This window comes from Pan troglodytes, chromosome 18, assembly GCF_028858775.2.
Source record: "Pan troglodytes isolate AG18354 chromosome 18, NHGRI_mPanTro3-v2.0_pri, whole genome shotgun sequence".
NCBI classification, from domain to species: Eukaryota; Metazoa; Chordata; class Mammalia; order Primates; family Hominidae; genus Pan; species Pan troglodytes.
This window is the reverse complement of record NC_072416.2, coordinates 36,099,636-36,118,360: the sequence shown is the minus strand read 5'-3', so window position 1 is coordinate 36,118,360 and position 18,725 is coordinate 36,099,636. Positions and strand designations below refer to the sequence as shown.

At 48.8% G+C, this 18,725-nt stretch overlaps 1 pseudogene; it reads left to right on the top strand.

The window, feature by feature from the left end:
• The window catches only part of LOC467968 (rhophilin-2-like), a 50,772-nt pseudogene that overhangs the window by 17,972 nt on the left and 14,075 nt on the right, over window positions 1–18,725 (top strand).

The following is an 18,725-nucleotide window of genomic DNA, read 5'->3' as shown; positions in this document are numbered from 1 at the left end:
CCATAGACCCAATTGGTGTTTTCAAAGATTAGTATACTTTAAATACTTGGGAGGCTGGGTACAGTGGTTTTTCATGCCTATATTGCCAACACTTTGGGAGGCTGAGGCAAGCAGATCACTTGAGCCCAGGAGTTTGAGACCAGCCTGGGCAATGTGGCAAAACCCCATATCTACAAACAATACAAAAATTTGCTGGGTATGATGGTATGCACCTGTAGTCCCAGGTACTCGTGAGGCTGAGGCAGGAGAATCACTTGAGCCCGGGAGGCAGAGGTTGCAGTGAGCCGAGATCACACCACCGCACTGCAGCCTGGGTGATAGGAGTGAAACCCTGTTTCAAAAAAGAAAAAAAAAGGCTGAGTGCAGTGGTTCACACCTGTAATCCCAGCACTTTGGGAGGCCGAGGCAGGTGGATCATGAGGTCAGGAGTTCGAGACCAGCCTGTCCAATATAGTGAAACCCTGCTTCTACTAAAAAATACAAAAATTAGCTGGACATGGTTGTGCATGCCTGTAGTCCCAGCTACTTGGGAAGCTGAGGCAGGAGAATTGCTTGAACCTGGGAGGCAGAGGTTGCAGTGAGCCAAGATTGCACCACTGAACTCCAGCCTGGGCGACAGAGTGAGAGTCTGTATCAAAACAAAACAAACACCAAAAACCTAAAAAAAAAAGTACTTTGGAGATGCTGCACCCCTTCTCTGAGTGTCGTTAGGAGTGTCAGTGAAAGGAGAATACATCCTAGAAGGTGGGGGCGTATCAGAATTGAATGTTTCTATAGCCGATGGTTGGCTACTGATGCCTTCCTCATGGAAAGCAAAGGAAAGGGGGATGACTTTTCCTAACAATGCACCAGGCTGTCTGCATGGTGAAAGGTGGTTTCTCCTTAGTCATGAATTAGGGAGAAGCTGTCTGCACACCCCTTGGTTCATGAGTAAACTTTAAAACAAGTCCTAGGGCCAGGTGCGGTGGCTCATACCTGTAATCCTAGCACTTTGGGAGGCCGAGGTGGGTGGATCACCTGAGGTTGGGAGTTTGAGACCAGCCTGACCAACATGTCTCTACTAAAAATACAAAAATTAGCCGGGTGTGGTGGCGGGCACCTGTAATCCCAGCTACTCAGGAGGCTGAGGCAGGACCATTGCTTGAACCCGGGAAGCGGAAGCTGCAGTGAGCCAAGATGGCGCCACTGCACTCCAGCCTGGGTGAAAGAGCAAAACTTTGTCTCAAAAAATAAAAATAAAAATAAAATAAATAAATAAAACAAGTCCTAGGCTGGGTGTGGTGGTTCACATCTGGAATCCCAGCATGTTGGGAGGCCAAGGTGGGTGGATCACTTGAGCCCAGGAGTTTGAGACCAGTCTAGGCAACACAGTGAGACCCCATCTCTACAAAACAATTAGAGAAAATGTGCCAGGCATGGGTGGCACATGCCTGTAGTCCCATCTACTTGGGAGGCTCAGATGAGAGGATCACTTAAGCCCAGGAGGTTGAGGCTGCAGTGAATCATGATCATGCCACTGCACTCCAGCCTAGGCAACAGAGTGAGACTTGGTCTGAAAAAATAAAAAAGTAAAACAAATCCTGAGGTTTTAGATTTCAGAAAGAATTATGAGGGGTTAGTAATTGCCATATTTCATTTAGGAGAAGCCATATATATATATATACACATATATATATACACACACACATATATACATATATATACACATATATATACACATATATATATATACATATATACATATATATATATATGCACACACACACAGTTTTTTTTTTTTTTTGAGACGGAGTCTCACTCTGTCACCCAGGCTGGAGTGTGGTGGTGTGATCTCAGCTCACTTCAACCTCTGCCTCCCAGTATCAAACCATCTTCCCACCTTAGCCTCCCAAGTAGCTGGGCTTAAAGGCACATGCCACCACCATGTATTTTTGATAGAGAGGGGTTTCACTATGTTGCCCAGGCTGGTCTCAAACTCCTGAGCTCAAGCCAGCCACCTGCCTTGGCCTCTAAAATGCTGGGATTACAGGTGTAAGCCACTGCACCCGGCCTTTTTTTTTTTTTTTTTTGAGACAGATTCTCGCTCTGTTGCCCAGGCTGGCGGGCAGTGGCGTGATCTCGGCTCACTGCAACCTCCGCCTCCTGGGTTCAAGTGATTCTTCTGCCTCAGCTTCCTGAGTAGCTGGGATTACAGGTGTGCCCCACCACGCCTGGCTAATTTTTGTATTTTTAGTAGAGATGGGGTTTCACCACGTTGGCCAGGTTGGTCTCAGTCCCTGGCCTTGTGATCTGCCTGCCTCGGGCTCCCAAAGTGCTGGGATTACAGGTGTGAGCCATCGCACCCGGCGCATTTTTTTTTTTTAAATAATTGAGGAACTTACCTGACACATCATTATCACCCAGAGTCCATAGTTCCCATTAGGGTTCATTCTTGCACTTGTGTATTCTGCGGCTTTTGACCAACATAGAGTGACAGTGATCCATCTTTGCAGTGTCGTACAGAAGAGTTTCCCTGCTGGAAAAATCCTCCGTGTGCTCTGCCTGTTCCTCCCTCCCTCCCCCTAAGTCCTGGCAACCCCTGATCTTTCTTCTGTCTCCAGGGTTTTTGGCTTTTCAGAATGTTGGACTCACACAGCGTGCTATACAGTAGGTAGCAATGTTCAGGTTGGCTCTTAGTAATGTTTCCTCTGCATCTTTTCAAGGCTTGCTTGAAAAGGCTCCATTTTTAGTACTGAGTAATAGTCCATTGTCTGGATGTCCCATGCTGTGTTTATAAAGTTACCCCATCAGATATTTTTGTGTGTGGCTGTGGTGGTCAGTGTGATTAGTCCTGTCATCTTGCTTGGAAACAAAAGCCTCAGTGCATGTGCATTCTTGAATTTTGTTGAAGAAATGAGTTTGGTGTTGTTGTTATTGTTGCCCAGGCTGGAGCACAGTGGCACAATCTCGGCTCACTGTAACCTCCGCCTCTCGGGTTCAAGCGATTCTCCCGCCTCAGCCTCCTGAGTAGCTGGGATTACAGGTGCCCGCTACCATGCCTGGCTAATTTTTGTATTTTTAGTGGAGACTGGGTTTCATCATGTTGGCCAGGCTGGTCTCGAACTCCTGACCTCAGGTGATCCACCCGCCTTGGCCTCCCAAAGTGCTGGGATTACAGGTGTGAGCCACTGCACCCAGCCAACCCAGGAGTTTAACAGCAGTTTGGGTAACATAGTGAGACCCCATCTCTACAAAAATTAAAAAAAAAAACTAGGCAGGTATGGTGGCATGCACCTGTAATCCCAGCTATTCTCATGAGGCTGAGGTGGGAGGATCAATTGAGCCCTAAAGTTGGAGGCTGCAGTAAGCTATGATCACACCACTGCACTCCAGCCTGGGCAACAGAGTGAGATCCTGACTCTTAAAAAAATAATAATAGAGCCAGGCACAGTGGCTCATGCCTGTAATCCCAGCACTTTGGGAGGCTGAGGTGGGTGGATCACGAGGTCAGGAGATTGAGACCATCCTGGCTAAAACGGTGAAACCCTGTCTCTACCAAAAATACAAAAAAATTAGCTGGGCGTGGTGGCGGGTGCCTGTAGTCCCAGCTACTTGGGAAGCTGAGGCAGGAGAATGGCATGAACCTGGGAGGCGGAGTTTGCAGTGAGCTGAGATCGCTCCACTGGACTCCAGCCTGGGCGACAGAGCGAGACTGTATCTCAAAAATAAATAAATAAAATAATAATAATAATAATAATAATAATTTTTCCACTTGCATCCAAAAGTAGCATTAACTAGCCAAGTAATCTGTATTCCCTGAATGCATTTCTTTCACATAGGTATGACTCCCTCACTGGGGTTCTGGTCAGCCAGCAGAACCTGCTGCTGGAGAAGGCCAGTGTCCTGTTCAACACTGGGGCCCTCTACACCCAGATTGGGACCCGGCGCTATCGGCAGACGCAGGCTGGGCTGCAAAGTGCCATAGATGCCTTTCAGAGAGCTGCAGGTATGTCTCCTCCAGGGCTGACTGGACAGAGCCTTGGCCCCGCCTGGTGGCACCAGGTGACCCCCCACTGAAGAGGGTCTACAGGTCGTCCCCTGCAAGGGCCAGACCAGTCTGCAGCTCTGGTGTAACTTCCCATTAAGAAACTTGCTCCAGCCGGGCGCAGTGGCTCATGCCTGTAATCCCAGCACTTTGGGAGGCCGAGGCAGGTGGATCACGAAGGTCAGGAGATCGAGACCATCCTGGCTAACATGGTGAAACCCCATCTCTACTAAAAATACATAAAATTAGCTGGGCCTGGTGGCGGGCACCTGTATTCCCAGCTACTTGGGAGGCTGAGGCAGGAGAATGGCATGAACCCGGGAGGCAGAGCTTGCAGTGAGCCGAGATCGTGCCACTGCACTCCAGCCTGGGTGACAGAGTCAGACTCCGTCTCAAAAAAAAAAAAAGAAACTTGCTCGGTGGTTCAGACCTCAGTCTGGGATGGCTTGATGTACATGGTGAATCCTGTGGCTGATGATTGATCTTTTCCAGACAAGTGGCCCTGGGATGGCAGTGCATAACTGTTTCTTTCAACACTGTCATGAAGAGCAGAATAACTTTTCCCAAATAGTGAAACCGTAGGCTTCTTTTTCTTGTATTAGGTGTACCCTATCTGTGCGTATTACTCTCCGTGCCTTTATTTATTTATTTATTTATTTATTTATTTATTTATTTATTTATGAGATGGAGTTTCGCCCTTGTCGCCCAGGCTGGAGTGCAGTGGCGCAATGTTGGCTCACTGCTTGAAACCTCCCGGTTTCAGGCGATTCTCCTGCCTCAGCCTCCTGAGTAGCTGGGATTACAGGCACCCGCCGCCATGCCCGGCTAATTTTTGTATTTTTAGTAGAGATGGGGTCTCACCATCCTGGCCAGGCTGGTCTCGAATTCCTGACCTCAGGTGTTCCACCTGCCTCAGCCTCCCAAAATGCTGGGATTACAGGGTGAGCCACCGCGCCCTGCCCCTCCATGCCTTTATGTCACCTGCATTCTGCCAACTTCTCCAGCATGATGTGGGTGTTCTCAACCCTTTGTCAAGTGATGCATTCAAAGGATGTCTCATAGCTCAGTTCCCTTCTTCTGGGAACTGTCTTTTGTTATTTTATTTTATTTATTTGTTTATTTTGAGATAGAGTCTTGCTCTTGTCACCCAGCCTGGAGTGCAGTGGCACAATCTCTGCTCACTACGACCTCTGCCTGCTGGGTTCAAGCAACTCTTCTGCCTCAGCCTCCCAAGTAGCTGGGATTACAGGCGCCTGCCACCATGCCCGGCTAATTTTTGTATTTTTAGTAGAGATGAGGTTTTGCCCTGTTGGCCAGGCTGGTCTCAAACTCCTGACCTCAGGTAATCCTAGTATGAGAACGAGGTGCGGGGTCGAGGAGAAAAGCAGCCTAGTGCTTACACCTGTAGAGGACCGGGGTCACCAGACCCAGTGCTGTGGGTGAGCCTGGCATGGCTCACCCTTGCCTGCGGGTTCTGCCTTGCTCCCCCATAGCAGGGCCTGTGTCTGGGTCAGACTCCGCGTGGGGATGGATGCAAGAGCAGGGCACAGTGTAGACCACAGTGTGTTCTCCACACTAGCTCTATAGTGTGTTGCCTTCTAGGTTGATCATCGACATTCTGCTTTGGGGTGTGATCCCCTTCCACCCGTGTGGATCATTGTTTGATATCACTTTGCCCTGCAAGCTTGTGAAGAACCAGAGCTTTGCCACTTCAACTCATTGTGAAATTTCTGATGTTACAATGATTGGTCCTAACAGCCTGGGCCACATGGGAAGACCCTGTCTCTACAGAATATTTAAAATTAGCCAAGCGTGGTGGTGTACGCCCATAGTTCCAGCTACTCCAGAGGCTAAGACGGGAGGATCACTTAAGCCCAGGAGTTTGAGGCTGCAGTGAGCTAGGATTGTCAAAAAGAATTTTTTTTTTTTAATTAAAGAAATAGGCCAGGCATGGTGGCTCATGCCTGTAATCCCAGCACTTTAGGAGGCTGAGGTGGGTGGATTGCTGGAGCTCAGGAATTTGAGATCAGCCTGGGCAACAAGGCAAAATTCCATCTCTACAAAAAGTACAAAAATTAGCTGGGCCTGGTGGTGCATGCCTGTAGTCTCAGCTACTTGGGAGGCTGAGATGGAAGGATCAGCCAAGGTTGTGGTAAGCCAAGATCGTGCCATTGCACTCCAGCCTGGGCGACAGAGCAAGAACCTGTCTCAAAAAATAATTAATTAATTAAAAAAATGAAAGATTGGTCTCTTAGGATGAAGTGATATGCTAAGATTCCAAGTATGAGTTGATTTCTTTTGTTGTAAATCTTTTCTCTGGACTCATCTTTCTGGGGAATCTTAGGCAGGCACTCTGTGTCCTGTCTCTGAGATTATAGCAATGGAGACAAATTATAGATGAAATGAAGCAAGTGGGAGAACAGTGGGGAGTGTGAGGGAACCCCCATGGAGCTCACAGCTCAAAACAGCAGGTGCCATCCCTCCGCAGGGCGGGGATTTTTTTTTTTTTTTTTTTGCTCAGCAACAAAACCAGAGGACCCAGTTGGCTGGGATTCATATGAGAGACTCTATTTCAGTTCCAGATTGATTGTCAGTTAGCGCTTTGGACAGTTAATTTACTAAACTATAAAGAAGTCAGTGGAAGGCTGCAGCATGAAAATTTCCACTGGAGCAGACGGATTGAGGTTTTTTTTTTGAGACGGAATCTCACTCTATCACCCAGGTTGGAGTGCAGTGGTGAGATCTCGGCTCATTGCAGCCTCCGCTTCCCGGGTTCAAGTGATTCTCCTACCTCAGCCTCCTGAGTAGCTGGGATTATAGGTGTGTACCATCATGCCTGGCTAATTTTTATAATTTTAGTAGAGGCAGGGTTTTGCCATGTTGGCCAGGCTAGTCTCGAACCTGACCTCAGGTGAACCACCCGCCTCGGCCTCCCAAAGTGCTGGGATTAGAGGCATGAGCCACCGCGCCTGGCCAGAATAGATCTTTCTTGAGGTCCAGGGGAAAAGCCCTGGACTGCTGAATGACTCAGATCTTATGTGTGAGCCTGGCCCCCTGTGAGCCCCTCAGTCCTTCTGCCTGCTCTCTGCTTGCATCTCCATACCTGTCGTGATGGAATTTTGTCCCAGGTGACACAGAAGTTGTGGGGAGCAGGCTGGTTTCTCTACTCAATAGAGATGTAAGTGTTTTGGAAGATAATCCAATTTTTAAAAATTGGGTTAAAAGGCTGGGTGGGGTGGCTCACACCTGTTATCCCAGCACTTTGGGTGGCCGAGGCAGGCAGATCACCTGAGGTCAGGAGTTCAAGACCAGTCTGGCCAACATGGTGAAACCCTGTCTGTAGTAAAAATACAAAAATTAGCTGGGCGTGGTGGTGAGCACCTGTAATACCTGCTACTTGGGGGGCTGAGGCAGGGGGATCGCTTGAACCTGGGAGGCAGAGGTTTCAGTGAGCTGAAATCATGCCACTGCACTCCAGCCTGGGCATTTACTTATAAATAAATAAATAAATAAATAGTGTTAAAATATACATATATAACCTAGAATGTACTATTTTAACCCGTTTTTTTATTATAGTAAAATAACACAGAACATAAAATTACCATTTTAATGATTATCTTAAATTTTTAAAATTTTAAAATTATCCTGCCAACCAGAAGCACATTTTAACCATTTTGAAGTGTGTAGTTCAATGGCATTAAGTGCATTTGTACATTCATAGTGTTGTGCAGCCATTACCACTAAACATCTCCAGAAGTTAAAAATGTTTTTTGTTGGTTAGGCAAGGTGGCTCACACCTGTAATCTCAGCACTTTGGGAGGCTGAGTCAGGAGGATCACTTGAATCCAAGAGTTGGAGACCAGTCTGGGCAACATAGGCACACCCCATCTGTACAAAAAATTTTACAATTAGCTGGGTGTGGGGTAGTGCATGTCTGTAGTCCCAGCTCTTCAGGAGACTGAGGTGGGAGGACTGCTTGAGCCCAGGAGTTTAAGGCTGCAGTGAGTCATGATCATGCCACTGCACTCCAGTCTGGGCAACAGAGTGTGATCTTGTCTCAAAAATAAATAAAATAAATACATTTTTAAAAAGTATATATTTTTTAAGAGACAGGGGTCTCAGTATGTTGCCCAGGCTGGTCTTGAACTCTTAATATCAAGCAACCCTCCCACCTCAGCTTCCCTTGTAGCTGGGATTACAGGCAGCAGCCCCTGTGCCCAGCTATCTCCGGAACTTTTTCATCTGGATGATGGATAAGCAAAGCTCTATACTCAGTTAAGCAATAACTTCCCATTGCCCCCTTTCCCAGCCCCAGCTAACCTCTATTCTCCTTTCTGTTTCTGTGAATTTGACTATTCCGGGTACCTTATCTAAATGGAATCCTACAATATTGGTCCTTTTGTGACTGGCTTGTTTCACTTAGCATAATGCCCTTATTTACACTGTACCATGTGTCAGAATTTCATTCCTTTTTAAGGCTGAAAAATATGCCATTGTATGGATAGGCCACATTGTGTTTAATCATTCATCTGCTCATGGATGTCTGGGTGGTTTCCACTTTTCAGCTCTTGTAAATAATGTTGCTATTAACACGGGTGTTCAAGTATCATTTAAGCCCCCACTTTCAATTGTTTGGGGATATATATCATAGGAGTGGAATTGCTGGACCATATAATTGAGAATCAAACTTTTTAATATGTTGTAGGACACCGGTTCTTTTTTTTTCCTATCTTTCCTTTTTTTTTTTTTTTTTTTTTTTTGAGACGGAGTCTTGCTCTGTCACCCAGGCTGGAGTGCAGTGGTGAGATCTCAGCTCACTGCAACCTCTGCCTCCTGGGCTCAAGCAATCCTCCTGCCTCAGCCTCCAGAGGAGCTGAGACTATAGGTGCATGCCATCACACCCAGCTAATTTTTGTATTTTTTGTAGAGACAGGGTTTCACCATGTTGTCCACACTGGTCTTAAATTCCTGACGCAAGTGATCTGCTCGCTTTGACCTCCCAATGTGTTGGGATTATGGGCATGAGCCACCACACGGCCTCCTATCTTTCTCTACAGCAACGTGATGAAGTAAATATAAACCCGAACTAATGGGCAAAACATTTTCCACTTTTAGGGGTTTTAAACTACCTGAAAGAGACATTTACCCATACTCCAAGTTACAATATGATCCCTGCCATGCTCAGCGTGCTTGTCAAAATGATGCTTGCAGAAACCCAAGAAAGCGTGTTTGAGAAAATCAGCCTTCCTGGGATCTGGAATGAATTCTTCATGCTGGTGAAGGTGGCTCAGGAGGCTGCCAAGGTAAGACTCCCTGGTTCCTGTGACTTTGGGGAGTGGGCAGGAAATGCTGGCACAGGAGCACTGGAAGTAGTGGGGCCTTCCCACGGGAGCTTGCCTGTGACCTGGGCATTGTGCCAGCTCCGGCCAGTACTGCTGGCTTGAGTTTTCTTGGCAAGTGTTGGTGTTTCAGATACAGATCACTGATTCCATCTGCAGCTTAACCTAAAAGCCAGCATAATGACAGCAGCCTGATCCCCCTGTTAACTGTGACAATGACAGAACGAGGGGTTGCTTGGAGTTGCTCCCAGATTCTGGAGCAGCCCCTGGCAGGGGCTGTTGCATGAGAAGAAGAAAGGGCTCTTTCTCTGCAAATGGGTTCATGAGGGCCCTTGTGCCGGGCTGCCCCTTCCCAATGCCCCTTCTATTTCAGGTGGGAGAGGTCTGCCAACAGCTGCACACAGCCATGAGCCAGGCGCCGGTGAAAGAGAACATCCTCTACTCCTGGGCCAGCTTGGCCTGCGTGAAGGCCCACCACTACGCGGCCTTGGCCCACTACTTCACTGCCATCCTCCTCATCGACCACCAGGGTAAGGCCTGTGGGGTTCGGGGGTTTGGCCAGGGCTGTGGTCCAGCTGCCCCAGGGGCGATTCTGAGCTGAGTGAGAGCTAACTGCCTTCCCTGGAGATGCTCACAGGCTGAAGGCAGAGGATGAGAATGACCCATGACTGAGGCAGCTGCTGCACAGGCCATGGTGGGGTTAGGGGTTATAAGCTTCTTTAGAGGGAGGAAGAGGAGGCACCTTTAATTCTGCCTGTGTGCAAGAGGATGAATTTTCACCTGGCATCTAGAATCTAAGGGAATGCCAAAAATGCTGGCATCAAGATAAGTAACATTTTAAGGTAGTATTTTAAAAGAATCAAAATTAATGCAGGCCGGGTACAGTGGCTCAAGCCTGTAATCCCAGCACTTTGGAAGGCCAAAGCAGGCAGATCATTTGAGGTCAGGAGTTTGAGACCAGCCTGGCCAACATGGTGAAACCCTGTCTCTACTGAAAATACAAAAATTAGCCGGGCATGGCGCGTGCCTCTAATCCCAGCTACTCCGGTGACTGAGGCAGGAGAATGGCTTGGGCCGGGGAGGTGGAGGTTGCAGTGAGCCGAGATTGTGCCACCACACTCCAGCCTGGGCAGCAGAGCAAGACTCCATCTCAAAAAAACTAATAATAATAAAATAAAAATTAATGCAAAAAAAATCTGTGATGATCGGAATTTAATTTAGTTTTATTTTATTTTATTTTATTTATTTTTAGAGATGGGGCTGGAGTGCAGTGGTATGATCATGGCTCACTGCCTTCTTGAACTCCTGGGCTCAAGCAATCCTCCCACTTCAGCCTCCTAAATACCTGGGACTACAGGCACATGCCACTACACCAGTTAATTGAAAAAAAATTTTTTCGTAGAGATGGAGTCTCACTATGTTGCCTAGGTTGGTTTCAAATTCCTGGCCTCAAGCAATTGTCCTGCCTTGGCCTCCCCAAAGTGTTGGGATTACAGGCATGAGCCATGGTGCCTGGCCAGGGATTTTTGATCTAATAAGTACTAATCCAGGCAGCCTCCCGAGGAATTAAAAAGACAGCCTCTGGAGCCAGACTTCCTGGGTTCTCATCTCAGCTCTGCCATGAATGAGCTGTATTACCTTGGGCAAGTTACTTAGCTGTCCTCTGCCTCGATTTTCTCATCTGTAAAATGGGTGTATGGAGAGAATCTACCTCACAGGCTGTCATGAAAATGAAGGGCCTGTATGCAAAGCTCAATAATGCTTTATATGCTGTAGGTTCTCTGAAAGTGTGAGCCACCACTCCTAGTACTATATAGTCTATTAGGCGAGACAAGATGTTGAAACAAATAGAAATACCATATAGTGCCTTGGTGATTGCTGCAGAGACACAAATGCAGCAGCAGGTGGACTCCATGGTGCAGTCATTGATGGCTTCTCAGAGGCGGTGACATTTGAGTTCAACTTTTCCATCTGCACAGGAGGGAAGGGTCAGCCTAGAGGGAGTAAAGTGTCTGAGCACAGGAACAGAGGCCGAGGGTGCTGGGGAAGTGGAGAGTGGTTTTGTGAGGTTTGAGAGCAGGATACGCACCAGGGAGGGTGTGGTTGAAGCAGGAAGGGGCTCTGCTGCAGGTGTGCAAGCCTGCAGAGGGGTGCAGGCCAGGCATGACAGGGTCTGGGCTGTGTTAGGAGGTTCTGTGTGGTGGGTAAGTCAGAGGAGGTAGCGTGTGGGGGCTCAGGGTCAAATTATGAACCTCACCGGGTGTGGTGGTTCACGCCTATAATCCCAGCACTTTGGGAGGCCGAGATGGGTGGATCATGAGGTCAGGAGTTCGAGACCAGCCTGGCCAAGATGCTGAAACCCCGTCTCTACTAAAAATAGAAAAATTAGCTGGGCATGGTGGCACATGCCTGTAATCCCAGCTACTCGGGAGGCTGAGGCAGGAGAATCACTTGAACCCGGGAGGTGGAGGTTGCAGTGAGCCAAGATCACACCACTGCACCCAAGCCTGGGCGACAGAGCGAAACTCCATCTCAAAAAAAAAAAAAAAAAAAAAAAAAAAAAAAAAAAATTCTGAACCTCTGAACCTCTGGAGCATGACTGGTTCCAGTGAGCAAGAGCTTCGGGGTAGCCAGGCATGGTGGCTCACACATTTGATCCCAGCACTTTGGGAGGCTAAGGCAGGAGGATCGTTTGAACCCAGGGGTTTGAGACCAGCCTGGGCAATGTAGCAAGACCTTATCTTTACAAAAAAATTTAAAAATTAGCCTGGCGTGTGGTGGTGCATGTCTGTAGTCCTAACTACTCAGGAGGCTGAGGTGGGAGGATCACTTGAGCCCAGGAGTTCAAGGCTGCAGTGAAATATGATTGTGCCATTGCACTCCAGCCTGGTGACAGAGTGAGACCACACTCTAACCTGAGTGACAGAGTGAGACCGTCTCAAAGAAAAAAAAAGCTTGAGGGTCAGACTGCCTGGGGTGTGTCCAGGGGCAGAAAGGAGAGCCATGATCCCAAATGCCTTGTGAAACTGCAGAAGAAAGGAAACTAGAGACATGGTAGAAAGAGAAATCTCTATGTGGGTCTGTGGCCAGGTCCATGAGAGGGGATTTAACCTGTGGTTCTCTTTGCAGTGAAGCCAGGCACGGATCTGGACCACCAGGAGAAGTGCCTGTCCCAGCTCTACGACCACATGCCAGAGGGGCTGACACCCTTGGCCACACTGAAGAATGATCAGCAGCGCCGACAGCTGGGTGCGTGTCCCTCTGCACCCAGATGTGGGTCCCACTTGGTGCCCAGCTGGTCCTGCTCACAGACAGCCACAGAGAGGTCCCTGAAGAGGGCCCGGGAGAGGGGGGTGTTCCAAGTCATCATGGCCACTTTGGGTTCGGAAGTCATGAGGCACAGTCCTGAGCCTCAGAGGGCTTCCCAGGCTGTGTTCTCATGGGTTCCATAGCACCCAGGCCTCCCCCTGTGGAGCCAGGACTTTAACCATCTCCCTTGGGGTCCACAGGGTGGCCTGTATCATGCTAACAGGGAAGGAGACGTTTGTTGATTTCCTTATGCATGGCTGAATTCCCAAGAACACCTAATGACTGATAATGAAGTGTCCTGGTTTGGTCTCTGCCATGTCTCAGTGTGAATATCTCTTCCCATGTGCAGACCTCACCTCCACCACCCTACTCTGCCCCCACGCACACATATGCAGCTTCCCCGTCTCAGTGATGGCAACTCCCACCCCTCTAGGTGCTCAGGCCAGAAACCTTGGACTCACTCTCCACTCTTCTTTTCTTTCCTCCTCTTTCCCCTCCCCTCCCCTCTGCTCCCCTCTCCTCTCTTCCCCTCTGCTCCCCTCCCCTCCTCTCCCGTTCTCTCCCCTCCTCTTCCCTCCCCTCTGTTACCCTCCCCTCCCCTCCTCTCCCCTTCTCTCCCCTCCTCTCTTCTCCCCTCTCCTCCTCTCTCTGCCATCCTCCCTCTCCTCTCTCCTCCGTCCTCCCTCCCCTCCTCCCTCTCCTCCCTTCCCCTCCTCCCTCTCCTCCCCTCCCTTCCCTTTCTCCCCTCCCCTCCCTTCCCATCCTTCCCCTCCTCTCCTGTCCTCCCCTCTCCCACCTCCCCTTCACTCCCCTTTCTCCTCCTCTCCCCTCCCCTCTCCTCTCATCCTTCCTCCTCTCCCCTCACCCTTCCCCTCTCCCCTCTCCCCTCCCCTCTCCTCTCCTTTTCTTTTTCCTTGTTGCTTTCCTTTTCTTTCCCTTTCCTTTCCTCTCTCTCTTTTATTCTTTCTTTCTTTCCTTTCTCTCTTTCTCTCCTCCCCATCTACCCTTCCTCCCTCCTTTCCTCTTTCCTTTTCTTTCATTTGCTTTCTTTGACAGTGTCTTGCTGTCCCCCAGGCTGCAGTGCAGTAGTGCAATCACAGCTCAGTGCAGCCTCAAACTCCTGGCTTCAAGTGATCCTCCTGCCTCAGCCTGCTGAGTAGCTGGGACTATAGGCATGCATCACCATGCCCGGCTAATATTGTAAAAAGGTTTTTGTAGAGATGCGGTCTCACTATGTTGCCCGGGCTGGTTTTGAACTACTGGCCTCCAGCGATCCTCCTTCCTCTGTCTCCCAAAGTGCTGGGATTACAGGCACGAGCCACCACACCTAACCTCTTGTCTTACTTTCTCACCCTACATTTGATTAGCAAATCCCTTTGGCTGTACCTAGAAGACACACTCAAATCTGGCCACTTTAACCCTGCTGCCCTGGTGGAAGCCACATGTGTACAGTGCTTATGTAAGAAACATTTACTCACTTAAACCCCACACAACACTATGAGGTGGGTCTCATGGCATCCCCATTTTACAGCTGAGGAAACTGAGACCCAGAGCGGTCACGTGGCTTGCCCTGCTCATAGCTGGTTTTCTTCTGCCCCTTCGGAGTCTGCTCATGCAGGCCAGATCACATCAGTCCCCTGCTCACACCCCAGTGGGCTCCCATCTCACGCAGAACAGGAGTGAGAGCCCTCATCTCGCACGCATGAGATCCGCCATGATCTGGCCTTGTTCCTTCCCTGCACTCATTCTCTCCCGCCTTCAGGCACACCTTAGCTCCTCCTTGCCCTTGAACACCTGTGCGTGCCCCTGCTCCAGGGCCCTCGCACCTGCTGCTCTTTCACATCCATCAGGGCTCTGCTCAAAAAGGACCATATCACAAAGCCTTCCTTGGCTGGTTGTGGTGGCTCATGCCTGCAATCCCAGCACTTTGGGAGGCCGAGGTGGGAGGATGGCTTGAAGTCAGGAGTTTGAGACCAGTCTGGGCAACATGGAGAAACCCCGTCTCTACCAAAAATACAAAAACTTAGCCAGATGTGGTGGTGTGTGCCTGTAGTCCCAGCTACTTGGGAGGCTGAGGTGGGAGAATCGCTTGAACCTGGGAGGCAGAGGTTGCGGTGAGCCGAGATCATGCCACTGCATTCCAGCCTGGGTGACAGAGTGAGACTCCGTCTCAAGAAAAAAAAAAAAGCTTTTCTTGGTCACCCATCATAGGACAACCCCATTCCCAGTCTTCTCTTACCATCTCTGCTTACCGTGCTTTATTTTTCTCTATAACCTCATCACCACCCCATCCATTACATATTTCTTGTCTTGTTAGTTATCTGTCTTCAACCACTACATGTAAACTCCATGAATGTGGGGGCAGTTTGTTTACTCGTTGCTTTATCTCTAGTGCCCAGCACATTTGGTAAATATTTGTTGAGTGAACATCTTATGGACACAAGTGAGCTTATTACATATGCATTTAAGGGAGGCTTGGGCTGGGCGCGGTGACTCACGCCTGTCATCCCAGCACTCTGGGAGGCTAAGGCAGGCAGATTGCTTGAGGCCAGGAGTTTGAGACCAGCCTGGGCAACATAGCAATGATAATGAAATGATAATGATAATGAAAACATTATCCAAGTGTGGTGGTGCATGCCTGTGGTCCCAGCTACTCAAGAGTCAGAAGCGGGAATTTCAGTTGAGCCCAGGAGTTTGAGGCTACGGTAAGCCATGATTGCACCACTGTACTCCAGCATGCGAAACAAAGTGAGACCCTGTCTCTAAATATAAAATATAAAATGAAATAAAATAATATTTTAATAAAAGGCTTGTTGTAACCAAGTGAATTGTAGAGAAACGCCACACTTTGAGACTAATTCAGGAGTCGTTTATTAGCCGGTGACCGAGAGACGGATAATGCTCAAAATTGTCTCGGGCCTGAAGAAGGGGCTAGATTTTCTTTTATACTGTGGTCTAAATAGGGGAGGGGGGTTTAACTGAAGCAATTTTACAGAAGCAGGATAGGCAAAAAGTTAAAAAAAGTAATTGGTTATTGAAGCAGTTACAAAAAATAAACAGTTCCAGGTGCAGGTGCTTAAACTATCACTAAGAGATAAATTCAGGGGCTTTAGGTACCTGCCGCTGAGCACATCCCCAGGAGCTGCTGGTACAGCCTGCCTCAGTATCTTATCAGCAGTTTGCATTCCTGGGTGTGCTTGGAGTCAGCTTACACTAATTATTCCCTTAAGGGGGATAAAGGGAGCTGCAAGTGAAGAAACTAAAATGTAGTCTGTCCGTCTCTCTCTGCTAGGAGAGAGTCACTCAGGTTAAAACAAGGTAGGGTATCACGGGCTCTAGCTATCCAGGCAGATCCTTTAGAAAAGAGAACGTCCAACCTCTTGGGCTGCCCTTTGGGCCCTTATGCTCTGTTTGGTGGATCTCCAAGTCACGTGGGTGCTGGCTTCCGTCTGCAGGGAAGTCCCACCTGCGCAGAGCCATGGCTCATCACGAGGAGTCAGTGCAGGAGGCCAGCCTCTGCAAGAAGCTGCGGAGCATTGAGGTGCTACAGAAGGTGCTGTGTGCAGCACAGGAATGCTCCCGGCTCACGTACGCCCAGTACCAGGAGGATGATGACCTGCTGAACCTGATCGATGCCCCCAGTGTTGTTGGTGAGTAACCTAGACTGTGTTCCCCCTGTGGGGGTGCCTGTGCTGCGGAAAGAGTACGCCTGGCCTGTGGGGGTTGAGTAAGCCCTTGCTGTGTGCTTGGCACAAGGAGGGCTGCACAGAGCAGGGACCGAGGTGCTTATTTTGCCCTAGAGTTCTCTTTTCTTTTTCAGATGGAGTCTCGCTCTGTTGCCCAGGCTGGAGTGCAGTGGCATGATCTTGGCTCACTGCAACCTCTGCTTCCCGGGTTCAAGTGATTCTTCTGCCTCATCCTCCCGAGGAGCTGGGATTACAAGCGCCCACCACCACACCCAGCTAATTTTTGGATTTTTAGTAGAGATGGGGTTTCACCATGTTGGCCAGGCTGGTCTCGAACTCCTGACCTCAAGCGATCCACCTGCCTTGGCCTCCCAAAGTGCTGGGATTACCAGAGTAAGCCACCACACCTGGCCTAGATACACTTTTTATGCTGTTTGTAGAATCAGCCTGCCCTGGGATCCTTTGTTAGAGATTGACCAGCCTTATGTTAAGGGTAGTCCGAGCCTGCTGTGAAGATGCTGGTGGGGGTATGTAGCTGTCAATGGTTATGACTTGCCAAACCTCCTTTTCACTGGGAAATCCTCATACCACATTAATAATGAAAAGGTCAAGCACGGTGGCCCAAAACTCTAATCTCAGCACTTTGGGAGGCCGAGGCAGGAGGATTACTTGAGCTCAGGAGTTTGAGACCAGCCTGGGCAACATAGTGAGACCCCATCTCTACAAAAAATTTAAAAAAAATTCATCAGGTATGGTGGTGCATACCTATAGTTCCAGCTACTCGGGAGGCTGAGGCAGGAGAATCATTTGAGTCCAGGAGGTCAAGCTGCAAGAGAGCTGTGATCGCACCACTGCACTCCAGCTTGGGCGACAGAGCGACACCCTGTCTCAAAATAATAATAATGTTGAAAACAGAAAGCTCAGTATCCCAGGACTGTGTCCAGTGAGGCATGGAACTTCCATAACAATAACACTTGAAACATAGATGACTTCTCAATAGGTTTTTTGTTTGTTTGTTTGTTTGTTTGTTTGTTTTTGAGAGGTCGTTTCACTCTTGTCACCCAGGCTGGAGTGCAGTGGTGTGATCTCAGCTCACTGCAAACTCTGCCTCCCTGGTTCAAGCCTCAGCCTCCCAAGTAGCTGGGACTACAGGCGCATGCCACCACGCCTGGCTAATTTTTTGTATTTTTAGTAGAGATGGGGTTTCATCATGTTGGCCAGGCTGGTCTTGAACTCTTGACCTCAGATGATCCTCCCACCGCGGCCTCCCAAAGTGCTGGGATTACAAGCATTAGCCACCATGCCCAGCCTCCTCATTAGGGTTTTATGAGTGCCAGAGAAGCCCACTAAGCCCCTTAAATATCAGGAAACCCCATGGGAATGTGTCTGGTTATCACTCCTTGGTCCCAGCTCAGGAATGAGTTATACCTCCTATGGCTCACATGAGGTACCCAAATGGAAGGTAGAGTTCAACCTAGGTCGGGGTTTGAGCTGTGTTCCATCTTCTTGTACTACTTGTCTAAACCGAGGGGAAGGATGTGTGACTAAGAGAAAGTTCTGTACTGTCTCATTCCCAAGGATCACTTTCTTTTTTTTTCCCCCCCCACGGAGTCTTACTCTGTCACCAGGCTGGAGTGCAGTGGCAAGACTTCAACTCACTGCAACCTCTGCCTCCTGGGTTCAAGTGATTCTCCTGCCTCAGCCTCCCAAGTAACTCAGATTACAGTCGCCTACCACCATACCTGGCTAATTTTTGTATTTTTAATAGAGACGGGGTTTCACCATGCTGGCCAGACTGGTCTTGAACTTCTGGCCTCATTGATCCACCTGCCTCAGCCTCCCAAAGTGCTGGGATTACAGGCGAGAGCCACAACACCGGGCTGTAAGGATCACTTTCAATTACAGAAACATTTATCCTCCCATTTCTAATCCTCTATTCTAGCTAAAACTGAGCAAGAGGTTGACATTATATTACCCCAGTTCTCCAAGCTGACAGTCACGGACTTCTTCTAGAAGCTGGTATGTTGAAAGCTCTCTACATAAATGACCGAAGGGGACAGCTCTTCACTTTGGCGAGTATGGTGTCTTAGTCCATGTGGGCTGCTATAACAAAATGCCTCAAACTGGGTGGCTTATGAACAGCAGAAATATATTTCTCAGTTTTGGAGGCTGGGAAGTCCAAGACCAAGGTATGGGCAGATTTGGTATCTGCTGAAGGCCCATGTTCTGGTTTATAGGTAGGGCCTTCTACCTGTGTCCTCATGGCAGAAAAGGTGATGAGCTCCCTTGGGCCTGTTTTAAAAGCATGTATCCCATTCTTGAGGGCTCAACCCCAAGACTGAATCACCTCTCAAGAGGCCCCACTTC